The sequence below is a fragment of the Biomphalaria glabrata genome, chromosome 1 (assembly GCF_947242115.1).
Source record: "Biomphalaria glabrata chromosome 1, xgBioGlab47.1, whole genome shotgun sequence".
Taxonomy (NCBI): domain Eukaryota; kingdom Metazoa; phylum Mollusca; class Gastropoda; family Planorbidae; genus Biomphalaria; species Biomphalaria glabrata.
This window is the reverse complement of record NC_074711.1, coordinates 50,007,165-50,028,538: the sequence shown is the minus strand read 5'-3', so window position 1 is coordinate 50,028,538 and position 21,374 is coordinate 50,007,165. Positions and strand designations below refer to the sequence as shown.

The 21,374-nt window shown below is 36.4% G+C and overlaps 1 long non-coding RNA gene across 1 annotated transcript; it reads right to left on the bottom strand.

Moving 5' to 3' along the window:
* Positions 1–2,824: 2,824 nt before the first annotated feature.
* LOC129928232 (uncharacterized) lies at positions 2,825–21,374 on the bottom strand. Its single transcript, XR_008779818.1, has 4 exons — positions 21,142–21,374; positions 14,160–14,280; positions 10,829–10,909; positions 2,825–3,195 (listed from the first exon to the last, which is right to left on the bottom strand). It is a non-coding gene; the product is annotated as an uncharacterized LOC129928232 (long non-coding RNA).

The window sequence follows — 21,374 nt, the reverse complement described above, 5'->3', positions numbered from 1 at the left end:
GTGTGTGTGTGTGTGTGTGTACGCAGTCGCGTCACTAGGGGGTGCGGTCGCACCGGTGACAAAAACAAACAACCTTTTAAAAAAAAAATTAACTCTAACAATATATTCCAAACATTCTTATTCACGTTTTATAAAAAGATCTAGTTCTTATAGATTTTATTCGATTGAATATGGGTAGGCTACATAGCGACAATATTGGCAAACTTTAAGAAAACATTAGTTTAAGTTTCGTCGTTTCATCTTTTAAGTAGAACCTTTCTATAGTAACAACACAATCTATCCAAAAGCAGTGGCGTAGCATCCATGGCGCGAAAGAGTTTAATGAAATAGGACCCACGACCATTAGGGGCTCATAGCCTGTGGCGTAGCAACCAAGCCGAAAAAATTCATGGCGCTTGGGCCTTGGACCAAAGACCAATAGGGGCCCACATGAGCCCTAGGGGATGACACCAAAGAAGGGAAAAAAATGAATGTTTGTAAAAGCTGAAGTTTAAAAAAAAAAACTCCTTCAAATATCCTAAATGTTACCTATACCAAACATTAGGTATTAACTTCAAAACGTTAACCCGTGTTTGTATCTGTGTACAAGCGGTTTCGATGTAAGGAACTGCTTTCATCAGGTTTCTTGTAATAGTGCATAGTCCTAACACAGTCCGTTGGTTTTATCAGGCTTCTTGTAATAGTGCATAGTCCTGACACAGTCCGTTGGTTTTATCAGGCTTCTTGTAATAGTGCATAGTCCTAACACAGTCCGTTGGTTTTATCAGGCTTCTTGTAATAGTGCATAGTCCTAACACAGTCCGTTGGTTTTATCAGGCTTCTTGTAATAGTGCATAGTCCTAACACAGTCCGTTGGTTTTATCAGGCTTCTTGTAATAGTGCATAGTCCTGACACAGTCCGTTGGTTTTATCAGGTTTCTTGTAATAGTGCATAGTCCTAACACAGTCCGTTGGTGGTGACGCTTGTTGCTTCTTCTGTACGCTAATAAATAATTAATAGGATTTCATATTTGTTAGAACCAGCAGTATGCAGCCTTGGCTGAAAAAATGCCCCAAGTAGTGAAAAATGACCATATTTAAAAAATGCAAGGACAAGGTTATGATGGTGCTTCTAATAGAGTGGACAGTGTGATTAAGCTAACAAAAGCAGCCACTTGCGCACTATGTTTCTTAAAGCTATGCGTAAACTGTAGAAGATATAGAATGAAGTAAGTGATTTGAGAAATGACTTTGAGAGTGTGAAAATGAGGCTTTTGAAGTAGCTCGAACTTGGATTGTTTATCCAGTTTTCACTCAGATTCTAATCCATTCTTCAGTGGAGAGATGATTAAAGGTGAGCGACTTTCGAAGTCAAAATGTTACCGAACTATCGATGTCATTGTTTCTCCATTACTTGACAGATTGGATGACAACATGTTTCAGTCGTTAATGCTCCGTTTCATTTCACGTACAAACGACATAGAGTTCTAGGATGTCACCATGCTTCTAGTCTCATCTTACCCAGATGATATTACCAAAGAATATTGTTCAGAGATGCAATCCTTCAAAGAAGCCACCAAAAAGGTCTGTTAGGCCTATTCTGTGTTTAATAGTGATGGGAACTAAACTGAATTTTAAAAGTTAAACTAAAACTAAGTTTCAACTAAAATAAAGTAATTAAACTAAAAGTTTATCATGTATTTCCAAATGTAGTTTAGCTAAACTAAAGAAGATTAATTAAACCATACAAACTTTTTCATAATTTTGTTTGGGAGGGGGGATCTAGACCTCGCTATAATCCTCCGCCTCTCTGCCTCCGTCTCTCTGCCTCCGTCTCTCTGCCTCCGTCTCTCTGCCTCCGCCTCTCTGCCTCCGTCTCTCTGCCTCCGTCTCTCTGCCTCCGCCTCTCTGCCTCCGCCTCTCTGCCTCCGCCTCTCTGCCTCCGTCTCTCTGCCTCCGTCTCTCTGCCTCCGCCTCTCTGCCTCCGTCTCTCTGCCTCCGCCTCTCTGCCTCCGCCTCTCTGCCTCCGGCTCGAACTAATTCTTTGAACGTTGTAGAAGCGAATACATTCAGTGATAAGGAAAATGTTTCGCACATAAACGTTAATGCACAATACAGTTTTTTTTTTTAAATGATGTCTAAATAAATATGTGTACTTGTATATTTGCATTGAATTAAAACCTTTACCTGGTACTTTAAAAAAAATTATATTAACTTATTATATAACGGAAAATTTTACTATTACCGGTAAAGTTTAAAATCTCATTAAATAACAGATTTTGAATTTCACATTTAGATCGAGTAACCAAAGAAATAGAAACGAAATTGTTGGAGTCATATGAAACATTTGATCTGTGTAACTATTTTAGTGTAAAGTACATGCTTGACTAACCATGCCAATGTGTTATTTTCTTGTCTGATCACTCACTAACACTATTGAGTAACCGTTAAACACGTGGTGGTCTTGTCATTATGGACTGCACTGGACTGCAGATGAAGGTGAACTCCGTGAAAGAGGATCTGGATATACTTTCTTCTGGAGCGGTAGAAGCACTGAAGTACAACGTGAATCTGGAGTCGGCTTTGTCATAAAAACACCATTAGTATCTAAACTAGTCGGGCCTCCTAAAGAAATTAGTGACAGGCTCATGACCTGAAGCTGCCTTTACAAAACGGAAAGAAATAGATGTTCATCGTTAGCTGCTACGTACCCACCATGACCAGCCCAGATGATGTCATAGCAAAGTTCTACGAAGAACTAAACTCCACCATACTTGATATTCCAAAAAACAGATAAGCTACTCATTCTCGGTGACTTCAACGCAAGAGTCGGCTCTGACCATCACATCTGGAAAGGAAAGGAGTCAGACAAATTCGGGTTAGGACAGTGCAACAGCAACGGATTATTACTGTCAGGGTTGTGTTTAAGCCTTAGCTCGTTCGCCCGGGCCCCTGACATTCAACAGGCACCTTCGTGTTTACAATAAACAATCGACTAGATGTTAACAATATAAGTGTTTAATGGGATGAATGTAATTTATGATGACAAACTGATGAAGTAATATCCTTGAAGTTAAAAAATGTTATAATATAATTGTTATATTAATTAACTAATCATTCTGCACCTTGCTGTCCCACAACGCATCACATTAGTACGCACAACACAACGCACTGCCGACTCTATAGTGTAGACTTCCTAATCCCAAAACCAACTTCCTGTAGAGACATAAGCAAAGTCAAATTGAAAAGTCTAGTTAATATGCTATAGCAGCAAAACAACTGCGAAATGCAGTACTGCCTTAGATACTAGTCACCCTAAACAGGTGAGAAACCTTAAAGAAACGCTACACCAGCATAATAACAAAACCACTCCATAAGCTTAAAAGCAAGGCAACAAAGAAAGTGCGTTCGAAAATTGTAAACATTGGTGCTAGAATACCATAACCTACGCACCGACAATTACTACTCCAGACCTGTGCTGAACACAAACTGCTCATATCAAACACAAAATTCAGTCTCCCAATGAGAAAGCGAACTTCCTGGATGCATCCCCGCTCAAGACACTGGCACATCATAGACTACGTCATCGCCAGACAATCTGACCGTCAGGACATACGTGTCACCAAATCTTGAGGTGATGCAGAATGTGGAACAGACCACCGCCTCATCAGCACAAAACTAGACATTCATATTCAACCAAAGAGACGTACGCAAATATCTAAACCCCTAAAAAAACAGCTAAGCAAGGCCAGACTAGCAGATGACAAAATTGAAAAGTCGCTTACAGATGCGATAGAGAACTGCCTCAAGTCCACCCCTCTAGCTGAATCAAATAAAAGCTGGGAATGCTTCAAAGAAGTTATCCATAGCACAGCATTAAGCATACTCGAACATATGGAGAGAAAGCATCAGGACTTGTTTGATGAAAACAGTACTAAGATCAGAAAAGTATAAGTTGAAAAGCACAAGCTCCATAAATTGCATCTGAACAACCCAAACTCCCAGTCCAGTAAAGATGCATTCACAAACATCTGCAAAAAAATGTGCAAAAACAGTTACGCCAAATGCAAGATACCTGGCTAAGCAAAAAAGTGGAAACAATACAGGAATTTGATGACAAGCACGACATGAAGAACTTCTTCCATGCCATAAACTGTGCTAATATTATATTATATTACGTCATTGTTTTGTTGTTTATGTTTTGTGCGAAAGCAAAGGATTGGACCGAAAGGAAATGTTAGCTATAGTGTTTGCAGCTGAACATTTTCACCACTATATTTTTGGACGAACCGTGACTGTACAATCACATCACAAACTATTGTGACGAAGACTTTACACAAGATTTCATCAAGACTTCAAGACTGTTGAGATATCGATTAACAGTAACTTACACTCCAGGTTCAAAAATGCAAATAGCTGATACGCTATCGCGTGCGTACATCAGTGGTCAAGAACAATCAAATTCAAATGATGACATGGTTATGAGAATTCATAGCGCAACAGCACAGTTTCCAGGAAGTGATCAGAAGATAAAAGAAATTCGTTGCAAAACTAAATCTGATCTTAAACTGAAGTTATTGAGCTATTAGATCAGAAAAGGATGGCCAAAGTTTAAAAATCAAGTGCATGAAGCAGTAAAGCTGTATTGGTCATTTAAAGACAGTATTCATGAAGAAAATGGAATATTGTTTTATGAGAACAGAATCATAATTTCTTCAAGTATGAGAAATGAAATTCTCGACAAGTTGCACAGGTCATTTTGGTCTTGAGAAAACCAGATCGAAGGCAAGACAGTGTGTGTTTTGGCCAGGATTGTCCAAAGATATTTTTTCGACAATAATGAAATAATGTGCAACGTTCAAAAGAAATACTGTGAAGGAAAAATTGTTTCCTCATGCTGTACCAAACAGACCATGGAAAAAGGTTGCGACAGATTTGTTTGAATGGCGAAACAATGACTACTTGCTAGTTGTGGACTATTTCTCCAAATACCCTGAAATAGAACGGCTGGAGAACAAAACAGCAGAATGTGTTATCAGGGCACTGAAAGGTATTTTGCTAGATATGGCATACCAGAAGAAATAGTGAGCGACAATATGCCTTTCAACAGCTATCAAAATAGAGAGTTTGCTTCTGAGTGGGGTTTTAAGATAACAACATCAAGCCCCAGGTACCCTCAATCAAATGGTTAAAGTGAGTTGCATGTTGGTATCGTAAAGCAGATATTCAACAAAGCATACAAAAGTGGGAAAGATCCATATCTCGCTATGCTCGAGTATAGAAATACTCCGATAAGCGGACTGCTTTATTCGCCATCACAACTGCTGATGAGTAGAAGACTCAGGGAATCATTCCAACTGGTCCCAAACTATTGAAACCATCGGTAGCTGAAAATGCAGAGACATTGCTCAACGAACGACAGAGGAAAAGCAAAGTGAGGTACGATGCAAAAGCAAGATTACCTAAAGATTATTCTGTCGGAGAGTTCGTCTAGGTCAAACATGGCAGAAAGCAGTTGTCATTAAGAAACATCCACCAACCAGATCTTACCACATAAAGACAAACGATGGAAAAACCTACAGAAGAAATCAGCGCTTTTTGAACAAGAGTTTCGATGAAGACATCTCTGGGTACTATGATACCGATGAAAACAATGAACAGCAAACTGTTGGAACAAACGAAACAGACAGTTATAGATCAACATCTAGAGAACTTGTTGTACCGGTCAAGACAACCAGAAGTGGTCGAATTGTTAAAGTTCCTTGTAGATATCAGTCTTAAGAACTTTAAAAGGAAGGATGTGATATCAGCATATAGCAGTTTGCGACACCGGAGTGAGCTGGGCAAATCATTAAGATAGGCCATGAAAAGGATACATGAGAGGGCGGATCCCTGGGATAACCCTCTTATAGGGGTGTTTTCCCCATTTAGAGAGTACTGGAACTGTGTTCGTGTTTTCCTCTCCGTTAGGAACTGTTTTATCCAGTTGTAGGTCCGCCCGCGTACGCCCATGGCTCTAAGCTTAAGATAGAGGCCTTGCTTCCACACCCGGTCATAAGCCTGTTTTAGGTCAATAAAAACTGCGTATGTGCTCTCGGACCTCTGGAACCCGTCAGCCACCTCCTGCAAGAGTACCGTGACCTGGTCGATCGGGCTCAAGCCTGCCCTAAAGCCAGCCTGCTCTGGCGCTAGGATACCGGCACTCTCAAAGCTCCACACGAGTCGCTCGCTATCTTGCCGATAGTGGATGTCAGGGATATGGGTCTGTAGGACTCCACGTTAGTCGCGTCTTTGCCCTTTCTTAGTTTTGGAACAATGGTAGCACAGCGCCAGGCCCTGGGTAGTCTGGACTCTACCCAGGTCCGATTCGCAAACTCAAGGAGTTTGTCTTTCGCAATAAGTAACCTTGTCTGGCCCCGGAGCCTTTCTGTTTTTACACTTAGCTATCGCTCTGTCCAGCTCAGCACGGCAGAAGGGCGCATTGCACGTGTCCAGGTCTTCCAACCCATCCGACTCCCTCTCGAGTCTCTTACGCTCCTTGTTGAGGGTTATAGACGTGGCTGACTTCTTTTCGGACTTGCTTATGGAAGCGAAATATTTGTTAAGCAAGTCGGCCATTTTTTGATCTTTTGCCACTCGATCCCCACTGGGTGACAATAATGGGGTGGCTGTACGCGCCGAATCTTTGGCCTCAAGACAACCAGAAGTGGTCGAATTGTTAAAGTTCCTTGTAGATATCAGTCTTAAGAACTTTAAAAGGAAGGATGTGATAATAACTTCAAAAGGAAGGGTGTGCTAATCATTTGCTAATATTATATGATATTACGTCATTGTTTGTTGTTTATGTTTTGTGCGAAAGCAAAGGATTGGACGGAAATAAAAAAAAGAGTCTTCTATGTCTACTTTGATAATCACAGTCTCCGTTATTATTATCATTATTATTAATCAAAGTCTACAGTATGTTAATGTTAATATCTATCTGTGACAACTATTTTAGTGTAAAGATAGATCTACGAACATGCTTGACCAGTGTGTTATTTTCTTGTTTGACCACTCGACATTAAGCAAACACTATTGCATAACGCGCAATGAAAAATAAATGCAGGGTATTCTAGCGCTTGTAGTATCATCGACTACACACGTACAGTACACTAGGCTTACAGGTTGTTAAAATCAGTCGGACACAGTCTATTTACTTTTTGGTCATGGAGGGTGTGGATTAAGATGTTTTTTTTTCTAGAATTGGTTATCCTAATATGATTTTAGATCTATAGGCCTAACGCTGTCAATTTAGACCTAGATCTAAAAAATAAGTTCTAAGACTGTCATAATTTATTCTACGTTTCAGCTTCCTCTAAGGTTTAAGCTATACAAGAGTGTACTTGATGTTCCTGCAGTTCATAAATTATTGTTTGCAACAAATAAATTGATTAAAACTACTAAATATTGACCTAACTCGCTTATCAGATTCCCACTCTATAATGCTGCTACTTTCAAGTTCTACTTTACCCTCTTATCAAATGCAGACTGACAAAATAGTTGTTAACTGCATCATGTTGTTGACCATCACATGACCAGAAGACAGGGATGTGCCTTTCAAACGCTACTACATGATGAAAAGTTTTACACATTTTAATTAAACTTTTTAGTTTGTAACTAAAAAAAAATAAATTAAACTACGATTTTAACTAAACTATTTAATTTCTAGTTAAAATTTGGCCTTAATTATTTTTTGTAAGTTTAACTAAAAATGTCTAACTTTTTACTTTTGCCCATCACTATAGTGTTAAATCGAGATCAGGCTTTTTTAGCGGCCCCCGTATGGGGAAAAAGCCGCTATTAGGTTTGTGCAAAATGTCCGTCTGTCCGTCTGTCACACTCAGATCTCGAAAACTAGAAGAGATATGAAAAATATTATTTCATCATTAAATGCGGCTTGAAAAGTTTAGGTGCAACGGCTACTTTTGGTTTTCTAAAAGCAAACCGTTTAATTTATAAAATTAATTATGCAAGCGATTTTTTCATTATAATACACCAATTCTAAAACAATTACGTAAATGTAAGGGAGGCAATTATACAATATGCTAACAAAGATGGACAATTTTTGTGTATTTTCAGTATCACTAAGTCAAATATATTTTAAAAATGTACAGGAAATGTTTACAACAAATATAAATAATAGTTAAAGATGTTTTTTCTGGTCAACTAGCTGCTAAAATTAAAAGAAAACATTTCTGTTTGTTTATAAAGGCTAATAATGCATTTTGTATGTAAATATCACGCACATTTTTTTTAATGGACTTTTTATGCAGCGATTTTCGTGCAGTAGCGTAACGTCGCTACATGATCAGGTGCTAAACCAATTCCTTAAACTTTTTTAAAAAATCAGATTTTATTTATTTTTTGTTTAGTGCCCCCATACGAATAAAATAAGATTATTTTTGTGCGTTTTGTCTGTTGGTCGGTCTGTCCGTCACGATTAGATTAAAAAAACTAGAACTCTAAAAGCTATTGAAAATCTGATTTACACTTTAATGTTCCTCCCGTAACATCTCAATAGTTTTAAGTATCTAAAAAATTATTGTTCCGGATTTTGTTGTGCAAAACTAATCAACCCCAACAAATGTTTGTTTGCTCTTCTAATTTATATTACATTCAATTTCCTTGCTTAAACGTTGCAAAAACACATTATTAATAATATGTTGTTCCGTTTTTTATGTAAATAGCATATTAATACTAAATCAAAATCTCTATACTGACTTATATTTCATTAAGTGTAAAAATGTTCCGGATATTGTTTTATAAAACATGAATTATGCCTAATGATTGTTTGAAATCGCATAATTTACTAATATTACACTTATATTATTTGACAATGCGTCACTATAATTTGGTTATCAATATCAAATTGTTCCGTATTTTCATCTTTAAACAAATTTTAAAAATATCGACAATAGGTTGTTCAGGGCTTTAAAAAAAAGTAATTTACTAGAATTGATTACTGAAAATTACTTTTTAGACATTTAATTTTCTTGCTAAAACATAACAAAGAAGTTTTGTAATCGATAAAGAAAGTTCCGGATTTTGTTTCTTACAAATCGTCGCCAGAAATTTCCCAATTTATTTAAAAATCTACTAACGCTAAATAATTGTTTGAACTCCCTCTTGTAATTAATAAACAAATAATCTTCTCATTTACGAAAATTTTTTTTACGGATTTTTATGAAAAATATTTTAACTCACTACTATCTTACAGTACTTTTAACTTTCTACCTAAAACATGTAAAAATCTAATTATCGTTAATATTATGTTCCGATTTTTAAGGAAAACAGAATCCAAACACCAAAGTAAGGTATGAAAATCTCTCCACATGGCTGTAGTACATCTAATTTTTATACGAGACCATCCAAAAAATTTAATTAACGGTATTACATTTATCTGAAATTCTCTTTTTCTTTTACTATTTATACAAACATCCGGAACAATCTATTATATAAACTTTTCAATTGTGTTCATACCTAAAAATTATTGCGATGTTTTGAAACGTAAAATAAAGGTTAATCAATTTTTAATAACTTTTAGTGGTTCTTTTTTTATATCAAGATGACGGACAGACCGACTGACAGACAAAACGCAAAAACAATGCGGCTTTGATCCTTTTTAAAAAATTCTATTAGAACTCAGTGCACCAATGTCTATGAACCCTTGTTAAATATCTCGTGTAAATAAAGACATTTTTTTTATGGTACCGGTACTAGCCTATTGTGAGGTAATGGATTTTTTTTTCTTTGACGTCATATGGAGTGAATTCTTTAAATGAAATGCTAAAAGAACGCACTCGGTGCACCAATGTCTATGAACACTCGATAAATGGCTCGTATTAATGAAGGCGATTTTTAGTCTAACTAAGCCGTGTGACGTAGTGTTTTTTTTTCCTTTGACGTCATATGGAATGAATTCTTTGAAAGAAATGCTAAAAGAACGCACTCGGTGCACCAATGTCTATGAACACTCGATAAATGGCTCGTAATGATGAAGGCGATTTTTATTCTAGCTAGGCCGTGTGACGTAGTGTTTTTTTTCCTTTGACGTCATATGGAATGAATTCTTTAAATGAAATGCTTAAAGAACGCACTCGGTGCACCAAAGTCTATGAACACTCGATAAATGGCTCGTATTGATGAAGGCGATTTTTAGTCTAGCTAGGCCGTGTGACGAAGTGTTTTTTTTCCCTCTGACGTTATATGGAATTAATTCTTCAAATGAAATGAAAAAAGAACTCGGTATAGTAATGTTTATTAAGCCTCGTTATGTGACTCGCGTTTAAAAAAGGAATGATATCTTGATTTAGATCTAATCTAGATTTTTTAAAACTAGATCTAGATTTTTATTACAGTATATCTAGATCTGGATCTATATTCTAATTAAAATTATTTTAGAGTCTAGATCTAGATTTTCTAGATCTAGTTTAGACTAAAATAGACTAGATTAAGATGTAGAATTTCAATTTCTAAACTTAAAGTGTAAAAAAAAGTGTAGAATTTCAATTTCTAAACTTGAAGTGTAAAAAAAGTGTAGATTTTCATTTCCAAACGTTTTGATCAATATTGTAATGTTATAATATACTAAAACTAATCTACTATTTTTTATTTAATTTAAATTTAAATTTACGGCAAATGAATCTTTGAAACATTATTACCTTTGACAATCAAAATTAAATCACCTCTTGAATATTATTTGCGAATATGCAGATCCGACAGGGATCCGACTTCGACGGGGGCCGCCTCTGATTTTGTGTAACACAAACTCTCTTTGTAATCTTGTTTTATTTAAATCATAGACAGTTACCTTTCATCATCCAGTTTTCTAAACATTGTCCCAGCATGCATGTTATCTCTCAATTTGATTCTGACAGTTTGTTCAGAAGAGCTGAAACCGACACATTTTTAGAAAAACATGCATGGCGTTGGTGTATTGTTGATCAAAAGGCCAGAAAAATGAATTTTTAGTAAATGAGTTTGAGATGTATTTACTGTTAACGGATTTACATAGAACTAGACTCTATTATCAATGTTAATACTTTGACACATAGAAGTATTTTGAAATGTAAAATATGTGAAACAAGAATTTGTAAAACATTTTTATTTGTTCATTTAAAACACATTTTAGTCCTTAAATAATAAGTGTTGACATTGTGTTTATGTGTATGTGTTTGTTATTCATGGGCGTAGCCAGGATTTTTTTTCGGGGGGGGGGGGGGGTTTGGGGGGGGATTTTTTTTCTCTCCCACCCCCACCCCCGCGGAAAAAAAATTATATGTATTTATGTGTGTGTGTGTGTACATAATCTTTATTACATTCTTACCCTTCATTCTTTCGGAAGACGTTTATTGTGCCCTAGAATAGGTTCTTCCATGAGTTAGTGGAAAAATTGTAGATTCCCCGCTTTTACTAGCAAGGCGGTCTGGGGGAGCGCTAGGAGCTCCCCCAACGCGGGGCGAAGCCCCGCCGCCAAGCACTATTTCTGATATTGAAAACCAACAAAATGCATATTCTGAGGTATCTACAGTGCATTTTCCTGCTATTAAAAAGTTCTATTTCAAAAACCTAAAGTGCTATTCTTACTGACTTACACCCTCCCTCGCCGTTCGGCGCATTTGCTGTTAAGCTGTTTCCATAAAACTCCCCGCTATTACTAGCAAGGCGGTCTGGGGGAGCGCTGCCAAGCACTATTTCTGATATTGAAAACCAAAAAAATGCATATTCTGAGGTATCTACAGTGCATTTTCCTGCTATTAAAAAGTTCTATTTCAAAAACCAAATGTGCTTTTCTTACTGACTTAGATCCTCCCGCGCCGTTCGGAGCATTTGACGTCAAGCTGTTTCCATAAAAATCTGTCAATGGTAATGTCTGAAGCCTCATCCCACCCGCCATGAGGACCTCCATGAATGAGTGGCGTCTGATCCTTCATTCTTTCTACTCTAAAATAGGTACTTTCTGGAGTTAGTGAAAAAATTGTAAACTCCCCGTGCTTGCTAGCAAGGGGGTCTGGGGGAGCGCAGGGAGCTCCCCGAGCGCGGAGCATAGCCCCGCCGCCAAGCACTATTTCCTGTATTGAAAGCTAACAAAATGCATATTCTGAGGTATCTACAGTGTATTATCCAGCTATTTCAAAAACCTAATCTGCTATTCTTATTGACTTAGACCCTCCCGCGCCGTTCGGCGTATTTGGCGGCAAGATGTTTCCTCAAAAATCTGTCCCTGGCAAAGTCTGAAGCCTCTTCCCACCTGCTCTGAAGACCTCCATGAAAGTGTGGCGCTAAATTGTACTAGGATATCATTGCAACTCTTCTTATGCGCAATTCATTTTGTCGGAGAACATGTCCAGCAAACCCCATGCGTCGCTCTCGCACAATCTTACTAAGGAGTCGACTCCCAGTTCGGCATAGGATTTCCTTGATTTAGACCCGATCTCTATAACTGAATCCTAAAATCTGTCTTAGCCATCTTTGTTGAGCCACATTTAGTGTTTTTCAATTTCGGCAGATGACTATTCACTGCAGTTTATTAATGGAGCCCAGCCACTGGTAAAAATGTGTAACCTCTCTTGAATACGCTCTTGGAATTAAGTGACTGTAGTTTGCTTTAGATTTTATATCGAAAAGAGAAGTTTTATCGTCAAAATATCTGTTGGGGGTTTTCCACCTCAATGCTCTTTAGGGGGATCTTAAACTCAAAACCATCTGCAGGGGGTTTAAACTTTAAAAAAAAGCCATCCATAGAAGAGGGGTTTAAACTCAAAACCCCCGATTGGATTGGCTACGCTCAAATAATTTTAGTATGTAATTTGCTTTTTTTTTATATTGAAGATATTTTATATTATTAGCATCAAACCCCTCTGAATGGGGGTTTAAACTCAAAACCCCTTTTGGCAACGCTCATAACATTTTGAGTGTGTAATTTGCTTTTTTTTTTCTTACACTGAAGTATTTTTTATCCTCAAACTCGAACCCCTCTGGTAGGGGGTTTAAACTCGAACCCCCCCACCCCTGGTAGGGGTTTTTAAACTTGAACCCCCCTGGTAGGGGGTTTTAAACTCAAAACCCCTTTGGTTGTGCTGGGGCAAGCGATGGTTTAGTATTAAAATCTCAACTAAAATAAACAAAATCAAAGCAAAAAATCAGTCACTAAATTCCGACTCCCCCCTTTGGGGGGGGGGATTTCATTTCGGGGGGGAGGGGGTTGAACCCCAAACCCCCCCCCCCCTGGCTACGCCTATGTTGTTATTAGTATATAGAGTTATTCCCCTTGGTAAGAAAGTTCATATCAGAGTGTTGTGTGTAACCTCGTACTGTGAGGGTGTGTAAATAAATGGATTCTTGAATCTGGCGTTATAGTGTTGGCGTTGTATTATAGTGTAGCGTTTCTAGATTAACAATAAGTTGTACACTATTAGGCCTACTTGTAATGAGTAATTACCTGGAAAATAAACTCCACATTTTTGTCACACAGTAAATTTTTGGAAAGAGGGGGCCCACCAACTGGCACCAACATATTCTTGAACCCGGGCCCACGGGTACCTTGCTACGCCATTGTCTAAAAGGTTCTTTCATAGAAAACATTTGTATGCCTATTCCCCAACGCTATTCTCAAGTCTATCCCCTTCCTACAGTGGAACTGACATATTTATTTCGCTACAAGATGTCTTGCTGAGGATGATCCTACGATCTTAGGCTACTAGTTGGCATGATTTGCAGCGTTGTAAAACTATGGGTGGAAGGGGGCGCCCCATAGGGGAGTTCGTCATACTCTCAAGTGGGCGCAACTCGCGCAACGTCCTGACAAAAGGGGAGGAAGTGAAAATAGTCAAATTATTTTTTTTCAAGGGGAAAATTTTAAAAGTTGTATTTTCATCACAGATATTAATCAACGTTTCAATGTTGACCCATTAAAATAACATTATTATGAATGTTTAAACATTAAAACACTGTATGTTAGTGACGTCATCTTCTGATAAAAACATTTTAAAATGTATTCCGTTTTCATGAGAGACGTCTGCAACAATTTAACCTCAAAAGTTTTTAAAGAAGACGTTTTGAAACTTCTCTACTAACGTGATTCTTCTCAACTTTCTTGTGTCAGAATGGTTGAAATTCTTCCATTTGTTGTAAATCCTTACCTTACAACGATCACGCCTATTGCAGTTCTATATGTGCATTAATAGAACGATATTGGCCAAGGCTACTTCACTAAACTCCTTGTATGAAGGGGGAACTACTTGTTACGTCTCCATATAAAACCTAATCGGGTATAAAAACATTTCACAATTAACTACGAAACAGTATTTTCGAAAAAAAAAAAGGTTACAAAGTCAGTTTGTGTGAAACACAAATTCAAAATCGGCCCCCGAAGTGTCTTCACCAGGATTTGAACACGGGACTTCCAGTTCCAAGTGCTTTACCTCTCAGCCACAGCATCTTCATATATTCATTTAGCGTACACTTATATTTTTTAAAATAATAACCATCAACCTTATCCATACATTCAAAATTAATAACATGCTACATTGTAATAAAGAGAAACTAAAAAAGATTTATTCTTCTAACAAAATTAGCAATTATACATAAAACACTGAACCATAATCTTTAAATACAAAAACAAAATTTAATAAAATACTCAGAAAAGCACAAGATAAAGGTACAATCCCCATTCCATATGCTAGGACTAATTTGTACAAATGCTCCTTCTTCCCTAGCGCTATTAGAGCACGGAATGGGTTGCCTGAGCTAGCCAGGAAAACCAGTGACTTTGCGAAAACCAGTGACTTTGCGGAGTTTAGGTCATTTGTTAATATGCATGACTAAATGCATGACGCGTAGGACGTAATCATCTTCTTTTTTGAAGTAACGTCTGTATCATATAAGATAAGACACTTGACACTTTTACCATTGTGACCTTAGATGCAAATGTTTTGTACCTATGCGCGAATCTATGAATGAAGCTTGATTTATTAATGAAGAAGTCATGACCTTTTAAAAAAAGGTACCTACCCTGAAGTTGAGTATTTTTTGAAAAATCTGCTTCCATATATAATTTAATTTATTAGATGGTTCACTTTCGGAAAAGAAAAAAGTAGCCGTTGCATTAGAACTTTGAATGATCCAAAATATCATGATGTCCGATTTTCATTTTCTCTTCTAGTTTCCGAGATTTAAACGGGACGGACGGACAGACAGGCCACACAAAACTAATAGCGACTTTTCCCCTTTCGGTTGCCGCTAAAAAAAAAAAACCCAACTAAACAGACTTGCTTTAATGAACATCCATTACGTCAATTAGGATTTTTGACATTTTTACGCAAAATGCAATCGAAACGTGGTGCTATAATGTATATGTCTTTAAGGTTCCTCTCTTTTCTTGATCACATTGTTAAGTGATACCACTGAGGGAGCCTAGGGAGACAGCAACTGTCAAAGTTCCAGTAACACTGCTCATTGGCCTCGAATATCTCTTACACTTCAGTGTCGGAGCCTCAAACCGTTTCTTTCCTTATTTCATTTTGAATTGACCTGCAAATCTTACTAGTAGACATAGTGCATTGTAGATCCATAGAGAATGATTTTCTGAAGCTCATAAATGCTGCCCTTGATCCCGCTTTGTTGAATTAATTACTAAGTATTAAATTGTCTAGGTATTAAAAGTAATATTATTTTGTAATGTGTGTAGGTATTATAATTAATTTATAATTTTCTTTTACTTGACAAATATTAGTCCTAAGATTCAGCCTAACAGTCACACTGGCGGATCCAGGGGGGGGGGCGGTAGGGGCGATCGCCCCCCCCCCCCCCTCACTCGGATGACGAATTTTAGTATAGAATTCACACAAATTTGTATACGAATTTATTACTTATGTTAATAATATATACTAATTATTTATATTTCAACCTATTTTAGATTATTTCGCCCCCCCTTCTAGTATTTTCGCCGATTTGGTAGGGTCGGGAGGGGGCGATAGCATCAATCCGCCCCCCCCCAACCATAAACTTTCGAGTGGGGGGGGGGCGGTCATATTTATTTGCAGAAATCACAGCTTACTAACTAAATCAATTAAATATCTATATGATTAAAACTTGTTGTTGGTATTTTAACCTGTCTTTATATTATGGCTTTCATCTTTGGCCGATTGGAAGGGGAGGAGCGAATACCTTTACTGCCCTTCCCATCTAAACCCTTTGAGTGGGGGGGGGGGGGTGGCGGTCCTACTTTTATGGAGAAATCATAGTATGTGAACAAAATTAGTCGAATATCTATATAATATAAACAGGTGGAAGTGCGATACATGCAATCACCTTCCCCCCCCCCTCCCATCGGACAAACCAATACTTTTTCTTTTTGTATTATAGTAAGAAATTACAAAATTAAAAAATCTGTCACTAATATAATTTATATATGCTATAAAGTAAATTCTTATATCGAGTCGCCCAACCTGTATTCTTTAATGCAAAATGCAATCATTAGCAGTAATTATAAAAAGGAGCGAGGATTAATCGTCTTTATTTTACCGCCCTTCCCCTTTCCAGACAGAGTTTGTGTAATTTCACATGAATTTATCATAACTATTTTAAGAAAGACTTTGCTTTGGAAAAGTTATAATTTAAACGAAATTTTTCAATATAACAGTCACGGTTGAGATGAGTTCAAAAGCCAGATAATCTTTTCCTAGTCGACTTTTCCAACCTTTACTCTATCTCATATTTTTCTAGTTAAATAAATTTAGGACTAAAACTCACAATTTATGCTTACATTTTATTGAATATTATTAATCGAATTTTTTTTTTCAGCGGCGATCCTCAAAGCCTTAATCTAAATACGTTGGGTATCTTATCTTTTCAAAGAACAAATCGGTTGTATTTGCAATGTATTAAGGGACTATAAATTCATATAAGAATATTTTTCCATATTATTCAAAAGGTCCTTTATAATAGAATGAATAATGAGCTGTAGGTCAGGAGGAGAATGCGTTACTGCAGTGAAGAATGCCAAAAAAACGCTTTAAGCGTTGAGGCTTCGCCCCAAACCTCAATGATGAATAATAAGCTGTAGATGTCAGGAGAATGCGTTTCTGCAGTGAAGAATGCAAGAAAACTCTTTTGGAGTCGGGGCTTAGCCCCGAACCCCACTAATGAATAATGAGCTGTTGATGTCAGGAGAATGCGTTTCAGCCGTGAAAAATGCAAGAAAACGCTTTTTGCGTCGGGGCTTCGACCCGAACCCCACTAATAAGTAATGAGCTGTAGATGTCAGGAGAATGCGTTTCTGCCGTAAAAAATGCAAGAAAACGCTTTTGGCGTCAGGGCGAAGATGTCAGAAGAATGCGTTTCTGCAGTGAAGAATGCAAGAAAACGCTTTTTCTGTCGGGGCTTAGCCCCGAACCCAACTGAAAAATAATGAGCTGTAGATGTCAGGAGAATGCGTTTCTGCAGTGAAAAATGCAAGAAAACGCTTTCCACTGAGGAAACTTACAGCGCTTTCCCAGACCCCCAAGCTTGCAAAAGAAAGGCCTCAACATGATTGTTTTTAGCGGCCCCCGTAAGGGGAAAAAGCCGCTATTAGGTTTGTGCAAAATGTCCGTCTGTCCGTCTGTCCGTCTGTCCGTCTGTCACACTCAGATCTCGAAAACTAGAAGAGATATGAAAAATATTATTTCATCATTAAATCCGGCTTGAAAAGTTTAGGTGCAACGGCTACTTTTGGTTTTCTAAAAGCAAACCGTTTAATTTATAAAATTAATTATGCAAGCGATTTTTTCATAAAAATACACCAATTCTAAAACAATTACGTAAATGTAAGGGAGGCAATGTTACAATATGCTAACAAAGATGGACAATTTTTTTGTATTTTCAGTATCACTAAGTCAAATATATTTTTAAAATGTACAGGAAATGTTTACAACAAATACAGATAATAGTTAAAGACGTTTTTTCTGGTCAACTAGCTGCTAAAATTAAAAGAAAACATTTCTGTTTGTTTATAAAGGCTAATAATGCACTTTGTATGTAAATATCACGCACATTTTTTTAAATGGACTTTTTTATGCAGCGATTTTCGTGCAGTAGCGTAACGTCGCAACATGATCAGGTGCTAAACCAATTCCTTAAACTTTTTTTAAAAATCAGATTTTATTTATTTTTTGTTTAGTGCCCCCATCCGAATAAAAGAAGCTTATTTTTGTGCGTTTTGTCTGTTGGTCGGTCTGTCCATCACGATTAGATTTAAAAAACTAGAACTCTAAAAGCTATTGAAAATCTGATTTACCCTTTAATGTTCCTCCCATAACATCTCAATAGTTTTAAGTATCTAAAATTGATTGTTCCGGATTTTTTTGTTCAAAACTAATCAACGCCAACAAATGTTTGTTTGCTCTTCTAACTTATATTACATTCAATTTCCATGCTTAAACGTTGCAAAAACACATTATCAATAATATGTTGTTCCGTTTTTTATGTAAATAGCATATTAATGCTAAATCATAATCTCTATACTGACTTATATTTCATTAAGTGTAAAAACGTTCCGGATATTGTTTTATAAAACATGAATTATGCCTAATGATTGTTTGAAATCGCATAAGGCTTTTAAAAAAAGTAATTTACTAGAATTGATTACTGAAAATTACTTTTTAGACATTTAATTTTCTTGTAAAACATAACATAGAAGTTTTGTAATCGATAAAGAAAGTTCCGGATTTTGTTTCTTACAAATCGTCGCCAGAAATTTCCCAATTTATTTAAAAATCTACTAACGCCAAATAATTGTTTGAACTCCCTCTTCTAATTAATAAACAAATAATCTTCTCATTTACGAAATAATGTTTTTACGGATTTTTATGAAAAATATTTTAACTCACTACTCTCTTACAGTACATTTAACTTTCTACCTAAAACATTAAAAAATCTAATTATCGTTAATATTATGTTCCGATTTTTAAGGAAAACAGAATCCTAACACCAAAGTAAGGTATGAAAATCTCTCCACGTGGCTGTAATACATCTAATTTTTATACGAGACCATCCAAAAAATTTAATTAACGGTATTACATTTATCTGAAATTCTCTTTTTCTTTTACTATTTATACAAACATCCGGAACAATCTATTATATAAACTTTTCAATTGTGTTCATACCTAAAAATTATTGCGATGTTTTGAAACGTAAAATAAAGGTTAATCAATTTTTAATAACTTTTAGTTGATTTTTTTATATCAAGATAACGGACAGACCGACTGACAGACAAAACGCAAAAACAATGTGGCTTTGATCCTTTTTAAATAATATCTATTAGAACTCAGTGCACCAATGTCTATGAACCCTCGTTAAATATCTCGTGTAAATAAAGACATTTTTTTTTATGGTACCGGTACTAGCCTATTGTGAGGTAATGGAATTTTTTTTCTTTGACGTCATATGAATGGACTCTTTAAATGTAATGTTAAAAGAACGCACTCGGTGCACCAATGTCTATTAACCCTCGAAAAAATTGCTTGTATTAATGAAAACATATTTTAGTCTAACTAAGCCGTGTGACGTAGTGTTTTTTTTCCTTTGACGTCACATGGAATGAATTCTTTAAATGAAATGCTAAAAGAACGCACTCGGTGCACCAATGTCTATGAACACTCGAGAAATGGCTCGTGTTGATAAAGGTGATTTTTAGTCTAGCTAGGCCTTGTGACGTAGTGTTTTTTTTTCCTTTGACGTCATATGGAATGAATTCTTTAAATGAAATGCTAAAAGAACGCACTCGGTGCACCAATGTCTATGAACACTCGATAAATGGCTCGTAATGATGAAGGCGATTTTTATTCTAGCTAGGCCGTGTGACGTAGTGTTTTTTTTCCTTTGACGTCATATGGAATGAATTCTTTAAATGAAATGCTTAAAGAACGCACTCGGTGCACCAAAGTCTATGAACACTCGATAAATGGCTCTTATAGATGAAGTCAATTTTTAGTCTAGCTAGGCCGTGTGACGTAGTGTTTTTTTTCCCTCTGACGTTATATGGAATTAATTCTTCAAATGAAATGAAAAAAGAACTCGGTATAGTAATGTTTATTAAGCCTCGTTATGTGACTCGCGTTTAAAAAAGGAATGATATCTTGATTTAGATCTAATCTAGATTTTTTAAACTAGATCTAGATTTTTATTACAGTATATCTAGATCTGGATTTATATTCTAATTAAAATTATTTTAGAGTCTAGATCTAGAATTTCTAGATCTAGTTTAGACTAAAATAGACTAGATTAAGATGTAGAATTTCAATTTCTAAACTTAAAGTGTAAAAAAAAAGTGTAGATTTTCATTTCCAAACGTTTTGATCAATATTGTAATGTTTTAATATACTAAAACTAATCTACTATTTTTTGTTATTAAATTTAAATTTAAATTTACGGCAAATGAATCTTTGAAACATTATTACTTTTGACCATCGGATGGCTGCCTGGTCGTGCGGTTTGCGCGCTGGACTGTCGTTCAGATTTATGGATGGCCCAGGGTTCAAACCCTGCCCGCTCCCATCCCCCGTCGTCCTGCGGGAGGTTTGGACTAGGAAGTAATTATCTTCAACTCTGAAGGAACATCCGAAACGTGTAAAACATTTTACATCAAAATTAAATCACCTCTTGAATATTATTTGCGAATATGCAGATCCGACAGGGATCCGACTTCGACGGGGGCCGCCTCTGAGTTTGTGTAACACAAACTCTCTTTGTAATCTTGTTTTCTTTTTGTTTTTTGCCGAAGATTGAGAAAGTCGTATTTTATTCTCATATATCGTATATATATATATAGATATAGATATATAGATATATGTTGTACGCACGTTTATGCATAGGGTTAGGGTTTACTGGGCGTTAGGGTTAGGGTTTGGAAAAAAATCGCCCCCCCCCCCTCCAAAGTTCTGGATCCGCCAGTGCTAACAGAAACACCACACACACTCAGTTATACATAAATTAATAAATGTGTATCATGATTTAAATTAAACTATGAATTTAATCCAATGAAATGATATATGACTAATGGGAATGAGAATTGAATCTAAAGTACATATAGTATTATATGGTTCAATTAAATACTTAAAAAAGTATTTAAAAAAAAGTATTGACCTCATCAATATTCCATTTCAAGACAAATATTCTGTAATCAGGTGTAGTGTACTTCCTATACAGATGTTCATGGTAACACAAGTAGACCTATTTTCTAGCCAAGCGGAATGTCACCTCGATGAAGAGTCAAAGTTTAGAGTAGTAACAAAACTCACAACGTCACAATTTAACACCAAGTCTGTATATTGGAATCTGGAACTTCAGATTCGAAACCCAAAACTTGAAACCTGAGA